We start from the raw sequence: 20,188 nt of genomic DNA, 5'->3' as shown, positions 1-20,188 counted from the left end.
TTAATATAATGGTGGAAGCACATTAATGTGATGAGGACGTACTAGAAGACTCCTGGCTGTATTACCATTAGGACGTGTATTATAGGCCAAACCTAGTTGTCGGCAGGAACCCTCTCTCACGAGAGTCGGACAGAAAATCATCAATTTTTCAAATTTCAACACTTATTGACCTTAAAAAAAATTCATGTGTTGTTCAGGAAACAAACAAAAAGGAAAAAAAATATTGTTTTTTACGTGTTCTTTATTTTTATTTTTTTGATACATGTTGTTCAATACTAGTAATTATGTGATGAAAAGGTACTAGAAAAACTCGTATCTGTACAAATAAATAAGTTTAATATAATGGGAGAAGCACATTGATGTGATGAGAACGTACTAGCTAGAAAGACCCGTAGCTTTATAAATAAATGAGTTTTATATTAGGGGAAGCATATTGATGTGATGAGGAGGTACTAGAAGACTCAGCTGTATTACCATTAGGACGTGTAAAAAGCAGACGAGCAGTCGTCAATTTCTAGAAATTTCATCCATGATTTCCAAGCATATGTCATCATTTCCATCATTTCAAAGCATATTTTAGATCTAGATAGTACACTGAGCTCTCTGGATTAATTATGACAACACTAACAGCCTTTCCAGCAATAACTATTTAGGTCTCTAAGTTTAAATCATCATCAACAGACTCCCATAATTATATTCCAAGCAAACTAGCAAAGGTTCTGAAATAACAAAGTCCACTGAAAAGTACATACAATATCAGGCAAAGGTGAACCATAAAATATTCAGATCAAGGGAACCCATATGTGCAAAAACTTCAAATTACTAAATTAAACTCCCAAGCAATCAATTAGACAGATTAAAACAGTAAAGAAAATGCAAAATACCTAAGAGAATAATAAGATTGATAAAAGGGGAATAATAAGCAATGAAACGAAGATTGAAAGACGAAGATGAGTTCAGAATTGGAGACGAAACTTACTTTGATGTTTCTGCAACTAGTTTGTTTTGTCTACTTTGCTCGAGTCTTCCTCTCCATTTTAGAGAAACGACATCGTATACCTCGTTACTTAACCCCTTTTGTTTTAGCAGATGCAGATCAACCGCGGACCCTTTTCCCAAGCCCCATGATAATAAAGAAAAAGCCCAAACAAATCGTCTAGCAACATAGCAGGGGCGATTGATGTTTTATTGTTTAAGGGGCCCGATAGAAGTTCCATTCTTGTACTAGGAATGTCTAGATACTCCAAGAATTATATTCCTCGATTCTTGATAATCCTACACAATCAAGCAAAAGATAGCGGACTAAAACAAAACGGGAAAAAAAAAATACTCTCCTTATTTGAAGCACTGTTTCTTCTATAAAAGAAAAGAAGGTGACAAGTTCTAAGTAGTTATACGAAGAGTCAATCAATTATAGTGTTATATCTAGCGCCCTCTCTCTTGATAAACTATGAAAGGACAGAGAACAAAATGGCAAGGCAGTCCAACAACAGCTACATGACACCCACTCCAATCCAAGTAATGACGACCTGTCGTTCTAAAATTCCACCATTTATTCATTTTAATTAGTTAAAAATTTGTATTCAAAACAACTAAATTACTGATGTTTCTATTGATATGTTGACCTTGAAGTTTCTCTGCTAGGGTTTATCGTAGACGGACAATTTCTTCTTTTCTTCCATGGCGGATCTTTCTTCCACCTTGGCTGCGACCTTCGTTCTGTCCGATGAGGCTCATATTGATCTTGGGCGGCTGGTGCGACGGCTCTACAGGATAATCATCATTATATGGTAGGAAGATTTCTATCTCGTAATCCTAATTCCGCTGGTTTAGTTGGATCTGTCACTACCATCTGGAGGATGAGGCAAGGTCTCTTTGTGCAGGCTGTGGGGAAGAGATTTGTATTCCAATTTGATCATGAGTAAGATCGGAATAGATATCTCAATGGTGGTCCCTGGTTTTATCGTAATACCATGCTGGTTGATGCACCTTATGATGGGGTGTCTCCCATTGATTTAGTTCCTTTTCATACAATGGAGATCTGGATGGCGATTCGTGGGTTACCACCAAAGCTACAAAACAAGTTTGCTTTGTCCATGATCTGATCTGCTACTAGGGAGGTAGTGAAGTTTGATAAGGTGGCGTTGCGCTGTATGGATGAAGAGCAACGAATCTGACTGGTGATCGACACTAGACGTCGGTTTTGTTTCTATCGTAAGTTTTCTTTCTTGCATATTGTAGCGGTAAATTTGTCTTTCGTGTATGAAAGGGTTAAGGGGTTGTGTAAGAGTTGCGGTCTGTTCATCCATGATGTGGAGGGCTGTGATATGCTTTTTGTTAAGGAGCATGAGGCTTTGTCGGATGGGGTTCCAGTCAATGCAATGGCTTTGCCAAATAGGGTTTTAGTCGGTGCGATGGCTGACCTGTCGATTACGACGGTGATTGATGCGTCCCGTCCTTCTCCAACTGCTAGGGTTTCTGGAGTGGTTACGTCCCCTAGCCAGCCCAGGATTTCGGGTGATCTAGGACTTATGACCCAAGATGTAGCAGCAAAAGCTCTTAAGCATAGGAACCAGGCTACATTCTTCTCTCATCTTACGGTTGGTTTTCAGGCTTCAGGGCTGATGATGAATGACCCTCTGCCAATCCCCTATTTGGTAGCTGATGCAGGGGGGAGCTCATTGGTCATAAACGACAAACAGAGCTTATCCTGCTGAAACTCGGAAAGCAACTCCCTTCCATTCTAGCACCGGAGTTATTAGTTAATGAGGATATTGCTCTGTTGCTTCCTCAAGAACAAGGCCTTCTGTTGATCTCCCCTAAAAAGACCAAACTAGGCCGCCCCAAAGGCTCGAAGAATAAGCATAGAGGTGTGGAGAAGGAGGTGGAAGTGGTAAAGCCTCGATCCAAAGTGAAGGGTCGGAAAAGATTTCTGAAATTGCTAGTGGAAGAAGTCCAAGGTGATACCGATTCTCTAGAAACACCTCAGGGATCTATTGATGGACTGGGTTCTTCGGAGGGCTCAGCGAGTAAGCATGATATGGTGGGTGAGGATGATTTGTGCTTCCTTCCTAATCCACATGGGGAGACTGTAGGTGTTTCGATGGTTGAGGATATGACTACCTCTTCCAATGTTATTATTTCTACTTGTGTGAGAAAGATCGACGAGAGAGAGATTGCCTCTTGGGTACTTTATTTGTTCTTGGGGTAGCTTGTTCTCTTGTTTTTGCGCTTAATTCTAAAAGGTGGGTGTGCTAGGGGTGTGTGTAGTGGTATGCTTGTTGTGAGTGTACTTTTTATGTGTACTCTGTGTGATGACTTTTTCTGACTGCCTTTACGGGCAAGTCATTATTGTACTACTTGATGAATTGCTCAATGGATGACCTTTTCAACTAAAAAAAAAACTATGAAAGGACAAGATATTCGTACATACGTGGTAATGGGTGTCATAGGATTCGTAATATTTGGCAGATTTCTTACGTGGAACTATTGGAAGGGACGACGACGTAACTCTGTTGTTCTCGAAGAGCAAACAACGCAAAGGCAAGAAGGTCCAACCGTCTAACAATGTAACGATGTTGTTCTCGGAGGATGAACAATGTAACCCTGATGAGACTTGATACACATCTTATAGGATTGTAACATAAGTCTATTTTATTGAATAATTGATCAATCAACTCTAACTCTGCTTTTTATATTGATTGTAATGTAAGTCTCCATGTTCTGCAAAAATGTACCATACATCTCGAATAATTATTTTATGGTCCCAGATTACCACGTGACATTGTTATGCAGTAGTCCAAGCCAATAATATTGTACTAATTTGGTGAGGGTCATTGCAAGATGTGAAAAAAAAATTAATTAAATCTTTGATTAAAAAAAAAATTAAACCAATTAACAACAGCAACAAGTACATGTGATATGAATCAATAACATTAATTCAAATCACCATGTGTACTATGGTCAGAGACCATAGGATAAAATTTTTCATACATCACAGACTACTAACGGTAATAAAAAATACATTCGGAAATGTTTAGAAGTTTCAAAAATGGAACGGATCCTTGGTGATGGAATGGTAATCGTTTTGACTTGTGTTGTTTATATATTTTTTTTGTTCTGACACGTGTTGTTTGATAGGAGCATTTTAATGTGATATTTTAATAGTTAATTCCTCACATTTTGCTTAGTTAATTCCTTAACTGAATCGATTTTAATTCAATTTCTATTTTTAGGTACATTGGAGTAAATGAAGGTGAAATGAGCGTTAGGTCCATAATTACCTAGAAATGATGGAGAATAATGAAAATGCACTAAAAAGTCAACCTTGAATATTTTCTTACTCCGGCTAGGAGAATCAGAGCCAAGCAAGGAAGAAGGAGCGGCCGCCTGACCAAATGAACTTCAAATGAGCTAAAACCTTCCAGATCCATTCTAGACACCCAAATGATCATTTCTTATGAAGAGTGCCAGAGAAAAATATGAGTGGAAGGCCTTCAAACAATCAGCCCAATTTTCTACAGAAGCAAAACCGGAAAACTGGACCTGTAAGAGGTCCAGCAGCATTTCCGGCCCAACCACATAGATTGAAGCTCTGAAAATTTGTCAGGATGATCTACACTCATAGTGGAACATTTCATATGAAGAAGTCAAAGGCATATAATGAAGTCTTGTTGGAGAAATAATTGAAGGAATAAAGGGGAAGAAACTGACCTGAAAACAGCTCAACACCACATATTCATGTTTCCCACCCACATGAAGAAAGCTAGATGCTTTTCTCTTTTTCCTTAGATATATTTTTTCTACAATCTCTTTAATAGATCATCATCACTTCCATGTTGCTGCACCTTCATGCTTTGCTTTCATTTCATCATTTCTCTTTCTTTTCCATATTTTACAAATCACTTTCATACTCCACTTTCATTATTTTTCTTCCACTCATCATTTCACTCTTCTTTTTCTTCCCTATATAAACACCTTCTCCTCTCATTCTAAAACCAATTCCTTCATCCATTTCATCTTCTTGTCTCACCATTTCCTCTCCATTTTCCTTAGTCACCATTTCCTATACCAATTCCTTCATCCATCTCATCTTCTTTGTCTCTCCATTTCCTTTCCATTTTCCTTAGTCACACATTCCTTTATCCATTCCATCTCCTTGTCTCTCCATTTCCTCTCCATATTTCTTTTCCATTCTCTAGTTTTCTTGTTCTTCATTTTCAAGCCAAGAGAAAGAGAAGCCATGCAATACATCAATTTCCCAACCGCCATCCACCCTTGTGTCGTCCCTAGAAGATTGCTTGCTTTCAAGGATCTTCAAGTTCTTCGTCTCAAGGCTTTATCATTCATCTTTCAAGGTGTATTATATCCTTTCTCTTGTTTTCTTTGTTTGATTTTGTAAAACTATGAATTCTAGTTAACAATAATGTTTAGGGTAAAGTTTAAACCCAACTTCTATGTTTAAATAAAGTTTTCGAATTCCATAATTGTGATTCTAAGTTGCTTATGTGAGTTTGTTCGATTGAATTTGCTTGATAGAAAACTTTTATATGTTTATCTTATTTGGGTCGACACTTATAGGATTTGCATGTAATTGGTGCTAGGTTTAAGAACATGAAATCGACTTTTCATTTTGTGTAAACTTGAATCAAAAGTAGTAAAGGTTCTGGACAAGAATCAAATTTAATTGAAGAGGATTGCAATTAGGTGGACTTTTCCATAACTAAGTTGTACACTTGAGTTGATAGCCTTTCTCTATGTCTAATGCGTTGAACATGTCATGATTGACTAGCTTTCTAGGGCTTGATTGCATGTTTGATAGGATTAATCTAGGTGCTTTCGCTTAGGTTAATTAGCATTGAAAAGTAAAATATGGGAATTCATTTGCTTTCGAATGTTTCACATGATCAACTCCTCTCTCATGACTTGGAAGAACAATTATAGGGTTTGAATCGAATTTGATTACATGGAATTGATTTTGATCTTTGTTCCTTGCGTTCCACCCTTGTATATATGTTTTCACGTTTTCTTTATTTTATTTATTTTAATTTTAATTGTAAGAATCTTAATCCCCCCCCTTATTTGTGTTTACTTGTATATATTTATTCTTTATTTTATTTTTGTAAATAATACTTTATTATTTTAATTCTTTATTTGTTTATACAATTGTATATATTTATATTCTTTATTTTATTTTTGTAAATAATACTTTTCTTTATTTGTTTCACAATTACAAGTGTACCCTCAATCCCCGGAATAGAACGATCCCTATTTGCTTATACTACTAACGATATTTTCAGGGTTAAATTATGCGCTTGCTTTGAGCGCATCATTGTTCAATACTAGTAATACTCCAAATAAATAAGTTTAATATAATGGTGGAAGCACACCGATGTGATGAGAAGGTGCTAGAAGACTCGTGGCTATACTATCATTAGGACGTGTATTCCCAGCCAAACCTAGTTGTCGTCGAGAAGTCAGGGAGAAAGTCATCAATTTTTCAAATTTCAACACTTATTGATCCTAAAAGAATCTCACGCATTGTTTAGGAAACAAACGAAAGGGAAAAAAATATTATTTTTTACGTGCTGTTAATACTAGTAATACTCCAAATTGGTAGGTTTAATATAATGGTGGAAGCACATTGATGTGATGAGGACGTACTAGAAAACTCCTAGCTGTATTACCATTACGACGTGTATTACCGACCAAACCTAGTTGTCTGCAGGAACCCTCTCTCGTGAGAGTCGGAGAGAAAGTCATCAATTTTTCACTGGCCAAACCTAGTCATCTGCAGGAACCCTCTCTCACGAGAGTCGGACAGAAAATCATCAATTTTTCAAATTTCAACACTTATTGACCTTAAAAGAGTTTCATGTGTTGTTCAGGAAACAAACAAAAAGGAAAAAAATATTATTTTTTACGTGTTGTTTTTTGTTTTTTGTTTTGATACGTGTTGTTCAATACTAGTAATGATGTGATGAAAAGGTATTAGAAAAACTCGTATATGTACAAATGAATAAGTTTAATATAATGGGGGAAGCACATTGATGTGATGAGAACGTACTAGCTAGAAAGACTAGTAATAATGTGATGAAAAGGTACTAGAAAAATTCGTATATGTACAAATGAATAAGTTTAATATAATGGGGGAAGCACATTGATGTGATGAGAACGTACTAGCTAGAAAGACCCGTAGCTGTATAAATAAAAGAGCTTTATATTAGGGGAAGCATATCGATGTGATGAGGAGGTACTAGAAGACTCGGCTGTATTACCATTAGGACGTGTAAAAGGCAGATAAGCAGTCGTCCATTTCTAGAAATTTCATCCTTGATTTCCATGCATATGTCATCATTTCCATCATTGCTTTCTCCATGCATATATCATAAGTTCCGTCATTGCTTTTTCCATGCATAAGTCAAAAGCACATCATTTTTTTCCTGCATATATAGAAACACTACTAGAAAAATATGGGCAATAGCCTCCCCATATTACACACTGCTTTGTAGCAGTATCTATTGTTGTTATTTTAGACATCCATTATGTTCTGTATCATTTGCTATAAAGCCACATATAACCATATCAGAGCTTTTGTAGTAGATTATCTGTTTTGGTTTCTTAGCTATTTTTAAGAACATGTTTAATTCTTTATTTATTTTAGCAGCTGCACAAGACTCCTAATTAGCTCTTAATTGTAACTTTTAGCTATCTCGCTCCTAAATATAGAGAGCAAGATGAGTCTATCTTCAATTATTTTATGCAATTTATAAATGCACTTAAACTATTTAATCTTCATTTGAAAAATATTATAAATTCAAAACCAGCTAAAATAGAGACTACTAATGCAGACACATTAGGTTTATTAAAACATTGGGGAAGCCAAACTATGTCGAGAGCTCTCTCTCTCGAAACCCTAATGCCGCTTCCCTTCGTGGGAAGCTCCACTATCAGAGACTCTTCAATTCAAGGCGGGCTATGGTGTGGCCTGGCGTTGGTGTCTCAGTACACGACGCGATGGATCGGGTTCGTCTCCTCGTTTGGAGATGTCTACTTTGATGGGGCGGATGGGATCCAAGTCACTTTATTTGAATCAGAGATGGGCTGGTGCAGCGAGGATGTCAGAATGGTTGGTTTGCGCGGATCTGGTTGGGGTTGGCTGTGGTATTCGTGGCGGCCCTAGGTTGTCACTTGGGCCTAATTAGTTTCGTTCTAGGGCCACAACACTAGTGGTGAGTTACAGAGGGCGATGACGGTGGACTGACTGGCCGTCCTATGTTCTTTGGTGAATGCGGCTTCTGGTTTGCCAGAGATGGCAGCAGCGGTCTGCTTCTGCAGATCGATAGTGGTTTGGACTTAAGGGGCTTCTCCCCAAGTTCGGGATCAAATCTAAACCAAGCTCTTGGTTGGGCCTGGAGCTTTGGGGATGAAATATGAGCTTGGTTCTTGGGTCTAGAAAAATTATTAGGTTCTATGCCCATTTTTAGTTAGTTTTCCTTATACTAGCCTAATACTATGCGTTATTGGTCATAGTTGAATAGGTTTGCTTTTAATAAGTGAGCATGACATGTCGAATAAATAGTCATAGCCCATGTATCACCATGATGTTTACTGCATCAAAACTTCTTGACTATCTGTACATGGTAGCGGAAGAATATGTAATTGTCAGACATATTTCTAAAATTGGTAGCCTAAATGACTTTTTAGCTATTTTGGCTAAAATGTGACCAAAAAATGACTAGCATTTCTAAATATTGTTAAAACTAAAAAAAATATATATGTTATGAGACTATATGAGATGGAAAACTATATTTATTGGAAAAGAAAAAGTTAAATTGATATTTCATCTGTGTATTTTACTTTTGAATATTGTTTCGCGTGTCTAAACTATAGACTAAAAATTGTGGCTTTGTTATTTGATAGGGAAGTTCTATTCATACCTCCTAAAATGATATTTGGACCTCCAACAATTTTTGGAAGTTTTAAAATCCAGTTTTGCCCTTCTAAAAATGAACAAAATGAAAGATTAAAAAAATTAAATAAAATCTGCACCTTCCCTTCTCCCTCCTTCCCCCTCCCTCATTCTCTTACAGTCATACATGAGGATTATTGGGTAACTTTGATTAAGGTAGAATGTTAAAGATTGCAAAATGGAATAAAGGACAAAAAATATAGAGAAGAACAATCGAGAAAATAATGATCGAAAAGCAATTTCTATTTCCTATTCTTTTTGTTTCTTTCTAGTTTGTCTTAATTGCTTCTCTTCATGGAGTTGATCGTTAATTGTTGTCTTGCCCTCTTTTTATAGTTTTTTTTTTTTGCTAGAGTAGACTATGTTGCTAGCCTGATTTGGGCTTAGGGAAATTGATTTTGATAATAGTCCTCCCATGGTATTGTAAATTGCACTATTTATTAAGAAATAGAAGGAGGTTCATAAGAGTATCCAAACTTACAAGGTGAATGATGTTAAGTCATGGCTATGAATTAAGTTTTAAGTGATGAAAAAAAATATGTGTAGTGCTACAGACACCAAAAAATTATACCAAAAAGCAATGCCAAATGACATGGTGTCTGAGTTGGCGTCTTACGTGTCACAATATTCAATTTAATAATTTTCAGCAAATTTCATTGATTTTATCTAGAAAACTAATTAATTTGCAAAAAAGAAGAACGTGATTCACCAAACAACCAAATCTGCTACTTCCCTTCCTCAAACAAAACAACCACATCTGCATGGAACTAATGAATAGATCATTATTCAATTGCCAATGAACTAATGAATTAATCCATACACAACTTTGTATTCTATTTACTTTGTTTTGGTTGGAGGCATTTTCCTATAGTTGCATGTTAAAGTCTCCATGCATGATTTAAGAGGTTGGTTTAGGGTTCTTCATTCCTTTTGTTGTTGTTTATCATATACATTTTTTTTTCTAATTAAACAACAATAACTTTTAATTATTGATCTTTCCATTTTAAAGAATTTTCCATTTTAAAGAATAAAAATAAAATATAAGAATACATGCTAAAAATAGTTTGATGATATGGCACCTGCCACATCATTTGGTATAATTATTTGGGATCTCAAGCATTTTTGAAAAAATATATATTACTAGTAGATTTGTATTGGAAAAAATTGTGTGGATACAAAAAAGGGCAAGATTGAAAATTTTGTGTAAATTTTAGAATGAGAGGTCCAAATATCAATTTAGGAGATATGAATAAAATCTCCCTATTTGATATTGTAATCTGTATTAAAATATAACATATTTGAATATCGAACAATTAATATATCATTCATAATAGCAGAAAATAATAGAATTTCATATAATATTCATATCCATGACTTTTATATATACAGTATCTCTATTGTTTTAGATATGTACGGTATTTCTAGAGATAGTTTTTTTTTGGATTAATTTCAGTTTACCCCCCTGAAGTTAGGGGTCGTCATCATGTTAGTCCCTCGAGTTTTAATTTAATCAGTAACACCCTTGTACTCTCCAAATTCATCACCCGTGTCCAATTTCTACTATTCCGTCCAATTTTGACCGTTAAGTTTGACTTTTGAGGGCTAAAATGGTCATTTCAAGACAAAAAAAAAAAGAATTTTTTTTTCTTTTTTTCGTTTTTATTTTTTTGCATTTTTTTTTCTGTTTTTTTCTTTCATTTTTTTTCTTTTTCTTCACTTATTATTATTATTATTATTATTATTTTTTAAATAATTTTGTCTTCAACCTATACACCACAAGTTATAATAGGTTTATAAAAAAAAAAAAAAAAACTCTAGGTGGTCAAAAAGCAGCTCGCTGGTCTACGATATTTGTGATATATCTCCGATAAAGCAACGAATTTTAGGATATATCCCCAATAAAGTGAAGAAATATCTATAAAATATGATTAAAAAAATAAATACATATATTTCTTCATTTTATTGGGGATATATCCTAAAATTCTTCGCTTTATCGGAGATGTTCCACAAATATCGTAGACCAGCGAGCGAAGAATTTTAGGATATATCCCCAATAAAGTGAAGAAATATCTGTATTTATTTTTTTAATTATATTTTACAAATATTTCTTCACTTTATTGGGGATATATCCTATTATTCTTCACTTTATAAACCTATTATATTTTATAGATATATTTTACAAATATATCCTAAAATTTTTCGCTGGCTGGTTACAAATAAACCCTATAATAGGTTTGTAAAAACAAAAACAAAAATACTCTAGGTGGTTAAAAACTCGCTCGCTGGTCTACAATATTTGTGATATATCTCCGATAAAGAGAAAAATTTTAGGATATATTTGTAAAATAAATCTATAAAATATAATAGGTGTAAAATATATCCTATAATAGGTTTAAAATATAGGTTTAAAATATAATAGGTTTAAATATAATAGGTTTAAAATATAAAATAGGTTTAAACCCTATAATAGATTTAAAATATAAAAAATTTCGCTTTATCGGAGATATATCACAATAAAGTGAAGAATTTTAGGATATATCCCCAATAAAGTGAAGAAATATATGTATTTATTTTTTTAATCATATTTTATAGATATTTCTTCATTTTATTGGGGATATATCCTAAAATTCTTCACTTTATAAACCTATTATATTTTACAGATATATCCTAAAATTCTTTGCTTTGTCGGAGATATATCATAAATATTGTAGACCAGCGAGCGGCTTTTGACCACCTAGAGTTTTTTTTTTTGTTTTTATAAACCTATTATAACTTGTGGTGTATAAGTTGAAGACAAAATTAAAATAATAATAATAATAATAATAATAATAATAATAATAATAATAAGCTAAGAAAAAGAAAAAAAAACAAGAAAATAAAAAAAATGGAAAAAAAAACATACAAAAAAAATGCAAAAAAAAAAAAAAAACAATTTTTTTGTTTTTATTTTTTTTTATTTTTTTTTGTCTTGAAATGACAATTTTAGCCCTCAAAAGTCAGACTTAACGGTCCAAATTGGACGGAATAGTAGAAATTGGACACGGCTGATGAATTTGGAGAGTATAAGGGTGTTACTGATTAAATTGAAACTCTAGGGACTAACATGATGACGACCCCTAACCTCAGGGGGGTAAACTGAAATTAATCCTTTTTTTTTTTTAATTGAAACTCCAGAGATAACTTTTACCATAAATATAAAGGCACCCCCATCGAGGACGTTTTCTGGCTACCAGCATCCCTTGGTTGTCTGGCGGCAAATGGATCAACTGATTGGGAGGTCTGACTTCCGAGACGTCGACGCTGGTTTGGATGGATGGATTGATTCACACCCTCGTTGCCCACAGATTGATGGCACGGTGGATGCCAGCGTCCTTTCTCTGCATGGGTCATCTGGTGGTACGGGGGTCAGGAGATCTCTGGTTCAGTGGTACAGGGTGATTGGAGGCGTGGTGGTAGTTTGGTGCGGCGGCGGTAGGATCACCAACAATTTGGCTTTGGCTAAAAGGGACAACCTTAATTGGGCTAGGGCTTTGGCCTATTTTTCTGACTTGGACTTGGGCCCTAATGGTTTGATTAAGGTGGCAGCTTGTGGGCTTATTCTGTTCTGGATCTGAATTTGGGATCCCAGTGGATTTCTTATAAAAATTTGGGATCCAGGTCGATTCTCGTCTCGATGCCTTACTTTTTATTTTTATTGGGATCTATACTCGAGAGGAACTGCATGGATTATTGGTCTGAGGTTGTCAGTTAGTCTACTGATAGATGCTGTGGAAAAAATTTATTGTCAGTATTTTATTAGTTTACTCCCTCCTGAGCTTCACTTAATAGGTGGAGTGGTGGAGTGGTACTGCATTTAGCAGTGCCTTTTTCTGACGGCCCCACAGGGGCGGGTCACTGTGTAATATTGCTTTTTTCTTATTGAATAAAATGGCAGACCTCCTTCTACTAAAAAAAATAAATATAAATGCAGTAAAAAAAAGTCTTAATTAAAACCTGATAAGAAAAAAGAAGTTTCAATTAAAAGCTAATGGTTATCCGTAATTAACTGCTATGGTGGATTTAGTTCTTTTAGGCGGGAGAGGATCCTCTCCTAAAAATTATTTTTAGCTGAGTTTCCTAAGCTATAAAGGAGATTAAGACACATGGCAATCTTAGATCTAATGGTCTACAACACATCTGAAATGTTTTTATGTCTTATAAGTTTTGTCTTTTCCCCAATGTGTTGTTATTTTCCTCTCCGCCATCTTCTCCTTTTATTTTCTTTCTTCTATTCTTTCTTATTCTCTGCAGATCAATCAAATTGACCCATTTCTTTCTCGTTCTTCTCCAAAATCAATCATGAAAAATCTTCCCTACCCAACAACATGACAAATCAGGTTGTGATGTGTTCTTCTTTTCGTTCACTGGGGATCATTCAAATATTATTGAATTATGGCCAAATTGATTGATGGGTATGGCTAATTCTGTCAATCTGAGAGATTTAATGGAACACCCAGCCTTAAATTATGAATCTCAATCCCAAATTGAGCATAAAAGATTGCTGAACCTTAAAAACCAAAACCATTGTGAGAGGAGAGGAAATGAAGTCAGAAAAGGAGAACAAAACATTTTCAATAGATCTGGAAATTACATTAGTAAGGAATTAAATTAAGATTTTCCTCATGTTTCTTTCTTCCTTTATTGAGTATAAATTTTTCACTTAAATGTAAACCCTAGATAAGGGTCAAGGAATAGTAGAATACATGAAACAAAAATATCCATGGCAAAGAAGTTAACACCGTTATTAAAGGGATGTATGAAAGTTATTTAGTAAAGATTAATTGAGGTACTAAAGTATTGAATGACTTAAATCTCAGGGATTTTGTGATTTTTTCTTGTCTATATATATGTAAATTCCCAACTATTAAATGTTAGATCCGGATGAAGTGGTGTTACCTCAATGGTAAGAGCACCCACTACCTAAGATCGATGTCATGGGTTTGAGTCACCATGGAGGTAGAAGTGAAATCCTACCTCTTTTAAAAAGGAAAAAAAAATGTTAGATTTGCAAGTAGTACTTGATCATGATCAGTACGCTTACACCAAAAATTACTTCTTGTTGCCTAATTTCTCCTTGATGAGCGCATTTTATATCATGTTAATATCCTAATTTATATTTGTTAGTAACTTAATTTTATTATTTTGGGTTATTTAGTTTGTTATTGTATTTTTATAAGTGTTTGTCTTAAATCAATAAAATGTTAAAAATATGGAAACAATTTATCTATTTTTATATAATAGATTGAGTCCTTGTTTTAACATTAGTCATTTTTCCTTTAATTAGATGAATAAGTGCAACACAATTTCTTATTGTTCCAGTAGCATGTGTAGACTCCATGCACATTTTAAATTGATAGAATCCTTTCCATGCCATTAATTGTGTTGTGTTGGTATTCATCTTGGTCATCAATGATTGTACGTAATTTGTTGCTCTTGCACATGGAATATGAGTGAGATAGGCTTGCATGCATGAACCTAGGAACCGACTCTTCAATCATTGAATTGTTGTACATACATTGTTGCTCTTGCACATGGAAAATAAGAGTAAAAATGTGATAATCAGTAAAGCAATTGAGAAAGAGAAATGTTCATGTCTAGAAATATCTATGTTTAAAGACAAGTCCCATCAAAGCTTAAGAATTTGGCCCAAGTCAATTTCACATGGATCAAGTTTCAATGAAGATCAAGGTTGTACTATAAATAGAGCTTCCTTAAAGAGAATAGAAGAGAGCGAGAGAGAGAGATAAGAGAATTATAGACACATTATTGATCTTTGTTCTTCCCATTCTTTAGGTACACTTTGTATCATGTATCATATTGTTTTAAGTATGTTTCCAATTTATGTATTTCTAATTTCCTTAACAAAGATTAAGGAGGAAACTACATTATGAAATAAGTTTCATTTAATTATCTATTGATTCCCATAGTTATGTTTTTTCATGCCTATGACTCTTGCTTTGAAATGAATTAATAAAATCTTTGTTCATTTCACCTCTACTGTCATGCATTTTTGGTAGTGTGGAAGTCAATTTTATTAATTCATGCTTGGCTTTGTAAAATATTAAATATGAACTCTTTTGATCTCTTGTCATTCAAATGAGCTTGTTTCACATCTTAATTAGCACACACTTGATCTTTTGTAGTTTCAATAAGTGTATGCACATGCGAAGCTTTAGTATTCATAATAAGAAGCAACAAAAAGTCTACTTTAGAGCCATTTCATGTATGCTTCATTTTTAATTTGATCAAGCAGTACATTGATTTCTAGATTATTAGAAAATTATTGAGTAATGTGGTGGAATCCGATACTTTAATTACTTCATCATCAAGGAAATCTTTATCTATTTGCTTTGTTTTAATTTTTACAAGTTTAGCTAAATCACATTCAACTTTCTTTTTTATCAACTAGGTTGGCATTAAATTAATTTTGGTTCGATTAGTTCTTCCTATTTCATACAGTCCTTGTGGGTTCGACCTCGCTCTTGCACTTCTGTGCTGCAATTGATTTGTGCGCTTGCGAGTAACATCACTCCTTTATATAGTAGAGAGTGATCTAAAGCTCTTCAAATGTCTACCCAATGCTTAGCAAGCAGCGGTAGCACTGCCGCTCAAACTTCAAATCTGGATGTTAAAAGACTGACAGCAAATTACAAGCCAAGTATTTGGAGTTGCGATTTTCTTCAGTCGTTGCAGATTGATGATCGTAATCATGTATGTACGAAGTTTACAATCCAATGCACACTGTGATCATTTTCAATATTACTCAACTAATTAACTAGTATATGTTTGATTTTGTAGGAAGAAGTATACGGAGATAATAGGTGGAAGTTGATGGAGGAGGATCTAAAAAATATGATTGATGCAGAGTCACTAGAGACTACACTTGAATTGATTGATGACATCCAACAATTAGGTTCGGGACACCGATTCGAGGCCAGTATAAAAGAAACCCCTCGATAGAGTTTTGAAGAATCTCGACCAAATAACAGACGAGGATACTCCAAGTCTTCATCTCACTGCTCTAAGCTTCAGGGTCCTCAGACATCATGGGTTTCAAGTCTCCCAAGGTAAGTAGCTAGGAATTAACTAATGACAATTAATCCAGAAATCTTTTTTTTTTTTTTGTGGAGGTAGGTGAGATGAAGAAACTTGTACATCAACATGTCACTTGTTCAACCTAATTGAGACAATTCATCTAATATCATGCTCCTATATATCTTCACGAGAAACATTAAAGATATTATATTAAAGAAAAATTCTATAATATGTTAATACATGCATGATATATATACAAATATATAATGCTTTGACCATAAATTTTTCCTAACTATTGCATGAGTTGTTGAAATGCTAACATAAGAAAATAGATCATATGCATGTGATTAAGATATTTTCCAGTACTTTGAAGTGTCCTTCATTAATTGGTGAGTAGGAGACTCGGAGATGTCCTTCATTTATTGGGATAATATCTTAGTTAATATTTATTTTATTCACATTTATGGATGCTTTTACTCCACTTTCATGTATGACCTTCTTGCAATTATCATTATGAGAATTCAAGCATACAAGTAAACGAGGTCTATATATTTTACTCTATGAAACTTATTTCCGTTAATATATAAAGACTATTTTTTTTAATTACCTTTTGGGTCACATATATATGATTTATCATTGAGGTAAAATATAGATACAAAATTTTCATTCAGAAATTAACATATATGTACTATTGATGAAATTTCATAAGATAATATATTTATCATTTATGCAAAGTGCCTACACAGAATCTCGAAAAAAGAGACCACCATTGGCTGGAACCCTCACCCATAAACTTTTATTTCATATTAATTAGATAATTCTTCTTATTGTCTTTTCAATCATCTATGTTCTAGTCACATTCAAACATGTTGGACTGTAAAATCTAATTCTAACCTTTTGTTTTCCCTTCAATTAGGTTGATCTCATTAACTGCTGTAGCTTTTGATAAGTTCATATGTCAATTCATTCTAACATGCATTTGTATTTTACCCATCAGATGTTTTCAAATTTTTCATGGATTGTGACGGCAGCTTTAAGGATTGCCTTTGCAAAGATGTCAAAGGCATGCTAAGTCTGTATGAAGCTTCATTCCTTGGTATTGAAGGAGAAACCCTCTTGGAAAAGGCTCTTGCATTCACCAGCATGCACCTAAAGAACCTCAGTAGATTGCATGTTACTCAAGACAAAGGTGTATTAGAGCAAGTGAGTCATGCATTGGAGATGCCATTGCACCACAGAATGCAAAGATTAGATGCTAGATGGTATATTGAGGCATACAGTAAAAAGGCATATGCAAGTCAGGTGCTACTTGAATTTGCCAAGCTAGATTACAATGTGGTGCAACAAACATACCAAAGAGATTTTAAAGATATTTCAAGGTGAAAAATAAAACCTATAGATTATACTAGTACCTATCAGTTCTATTTTTATTAGTTATTAATTAATTTGCAGGACAGGCTAACATGCATTTTGAAGGGGGGATGAATTGAGCAGGCGCTCTAAAAAAATTTGGGGCCGACCAAGGTGGTTGCCTCACTTGGCACCCCTAATGGCGGTCCTTGTAGATCCTATATATGTACGTAATATTGCAGACTTACTTAGACTCCTTAATGATAATTCCATTAAATAGGTGGTGGAAGGATAAGGGGTTAGCAAAGAAGTTGTCCTTCAGCAGAGACAGACTGATGGAGTGGTTCTTTTGGTCAGTTGGTATAGTGTCTGAACCTCAATTCAGCGATGTTAGGAAAGGGATAACTAAAGTCGGTGCTCTAATAACGACTATTGATGATGTCTATGATGTTTATGGTACTTTGGATGAACTAGAGCTATTCACATCTGTTGTTGAAAGGTAATTAATTGGTTCGATCTTTTGATTAGACTAATTTCCAAAAGGGCAATAAAAGTAAACTAGCAATTCATTAGTCATACACTTATATATAATGAGCTAAACTATGTGTATATAACTATATATTAATCCCAATTAGTGGTAATTCAGATGGGATGTGAATGCTGTGGAAATTCTTTCAGACTACCAGCTGGAGCTCTGTTTCCTTGCTCTCTATAACACTGTGAATGAAATGACTTATGAAACTTTGAAGGAGCAAGGAGTGAACGTTCTTCCTTACCTGACAAAAGCTGTAAGTACATGTATACAATTCCTTAAGAACATATTTAAGCTTTAGAGTCTTGTGATTGTCCAAGTTTTTTTCAACATTGGCCATATGTTGATGATGATCTGTGCTCTCACATCTTGCTTGCATATCGATTCTTAGTGGGCTGATATATGCAAATCTTGGTTAACGGAGGCAGAATGACGTCACAACAAGTACACACCTACATTTGACGAATATCTTGCCAATGCATGGATATCAGTGTCCGGGGTAGTCATTCTGGTCCATACCTACTTTCTACTCAATCAAAATATCTCGAATGAAGCACTTAAATGCTTAGAGAATCACCATGATCTCTTGTGTTGGCAGTCTGTTATTTTTCGGCTCTTAAATGATTTGGCTACTTTGAAGGTCTGTCTTCAATTAATTGCTCTTCATTTCCATCTTTGTTATCTATTCTCTAGCTTTTAACATATTGGTAATGCGCTACGGCTAAGGCAGAACTAGAGAGAGGTGAAACTGCAACTTCAATATCCTGCATCAAACGTGGTGGTGTTGTTTCTGATGAGGAATCTGCTCACAAATATATTAGTAATTTGATTGAGAGTAGTTGGAAGAAGATGAACAAAGATGGACTAATATTTGGTGCCAATAGTGCTTCTTCTCCATTCACAAAAGAATTTGTAGCAGCAGCAACAAACCTTGCTCGAATTGCCCAATGTATCTACCAATATGGAGACGGGATTGGTGCCCCGGATAAAAGAGTAAAGAACCGGATCCTAGCAGTGATTGTACAACCCGTTTAGTGGAATGGAGCTCTATTCATGTCTTCTAGGAAAAAAACAGATCCAATCCCAACTGGTTTGGCCCAAAATAAAGTCCCACCTTTAAAGTTTATACATTATCCAAATTCCCAAGAACATCAATTTGGTCTTGTTAAATAAATTTGTTGACAAGAATAAGATTAAGTTCTTTTCTCAAATTTGTTAAATAAATTTTATTGACATAAGATTTGAGGATGTAACTGGGTCTGGGTGTACCATGATCAATTTAGCAATAATATTTCTCAATGAGAAAGCACTGAAGTTCTTCTCAAGACCCCCGCTTTCACTTGTTTTAAAAACTCGCCCGAGCATTATCTATTTTTTTGCAATGTTTTAATATTTATAATTTATTTTTTTAGTAATGTTAGTTGAACCACTTTTTAAGGTACCATATATATGTATCTTACTTTATGTGGATATAGCACAAAGTTTAATCTATCAAAAAATTTCATTAAATGACATGGATATGCGGATGCTACATTAGCTATTAAAGAGATTTCTCCTTGCAATTTCTTTTTTCCAAAAAAATAAAAAAAAATAAAAAAAAATAAAAAAAAAATAAATCAATGTTCCTAGATGAGGTGCTATTAGGTTTTGGGCCCAATTTAGCTTGATGGGCTTGTATCAAATTTTGGACCCTGGGGAATTGGTCCAATACATTATGCTTTTGTTTGGGTGGCTTATGCTAGCAAACTTCATGCTAGCTTGGTAATCAAGAAGACTGAATTCGTGTTTGGTGCTGTAGATGAATTAAGTTTTTTTTTTTTTTTTTTAAAAAGCGTAACTGCTATGCCGTGTTTTGCAACAAATTGAAGAGATTTTTGAAGCATCACAATAGAGTGCATTGGCGAAGAAGTATGTTCTCGTTAAAATTTATTTTTGTGTTAGAATGCTAATCATAGTAGCTTGCTGAACAAGTGAGCTTTATTGTAAAAATGGATGGTACTAGTCTTTCCTAACCTGCTTAGCTGATAATGAGCAGAGGAAATCATTGTAAGTATCATTCTGGCCTTGGGATGCATCATATCTCTATCTTCTACTAAAAAAAAAATTCAAGGAAGTCCTAACTACATGTATTTGTAGGTAAGAAGAAACAAAGGCAATTATCTACATGTATTGGCAAATAATGAGTAGAGGAAATCATTGTGAGTGCCGCTCTGGCCTTGGGATGAATGATATCTCTATCTTTTACTCCAAAAACAAAATTG

At 34.4% G+C, this 20,188-nt stretch overlaps 1 pseudogene; it reads left to right on the top strand.

The window, feature by feature from the left end:
• The first annotated feature begins 14,735 nt into the window (after positions 1 to 14,735).
• On the top strand, positions 14,736 to 19,236 carry LOC112185034 (annotated as a pseudogene).
• Positions 19,237 to 20,188: the final 952 nt, after the last annotated feature.

This window comes from Rosa chinensis, chromosome 2 (assembly GCF_002994745.2).
Source record: "Rosa chinensis cultivar Old Blush chromosome 2, RchiOBHm-V2, whole genome shotgun sequence".
Taxonomy (NCBI): Eukaryota; Viridiplantae; Streptophyta; class Magnoliopsida; order Rosales; family Rosaceae; genus Rosa; species Rosa chinensis.
The sequence above is the reverse complement of the archived record's forward strand: the minus strand, read 5'-3'. Positions and strand labels throughout refer to the sequence as shown.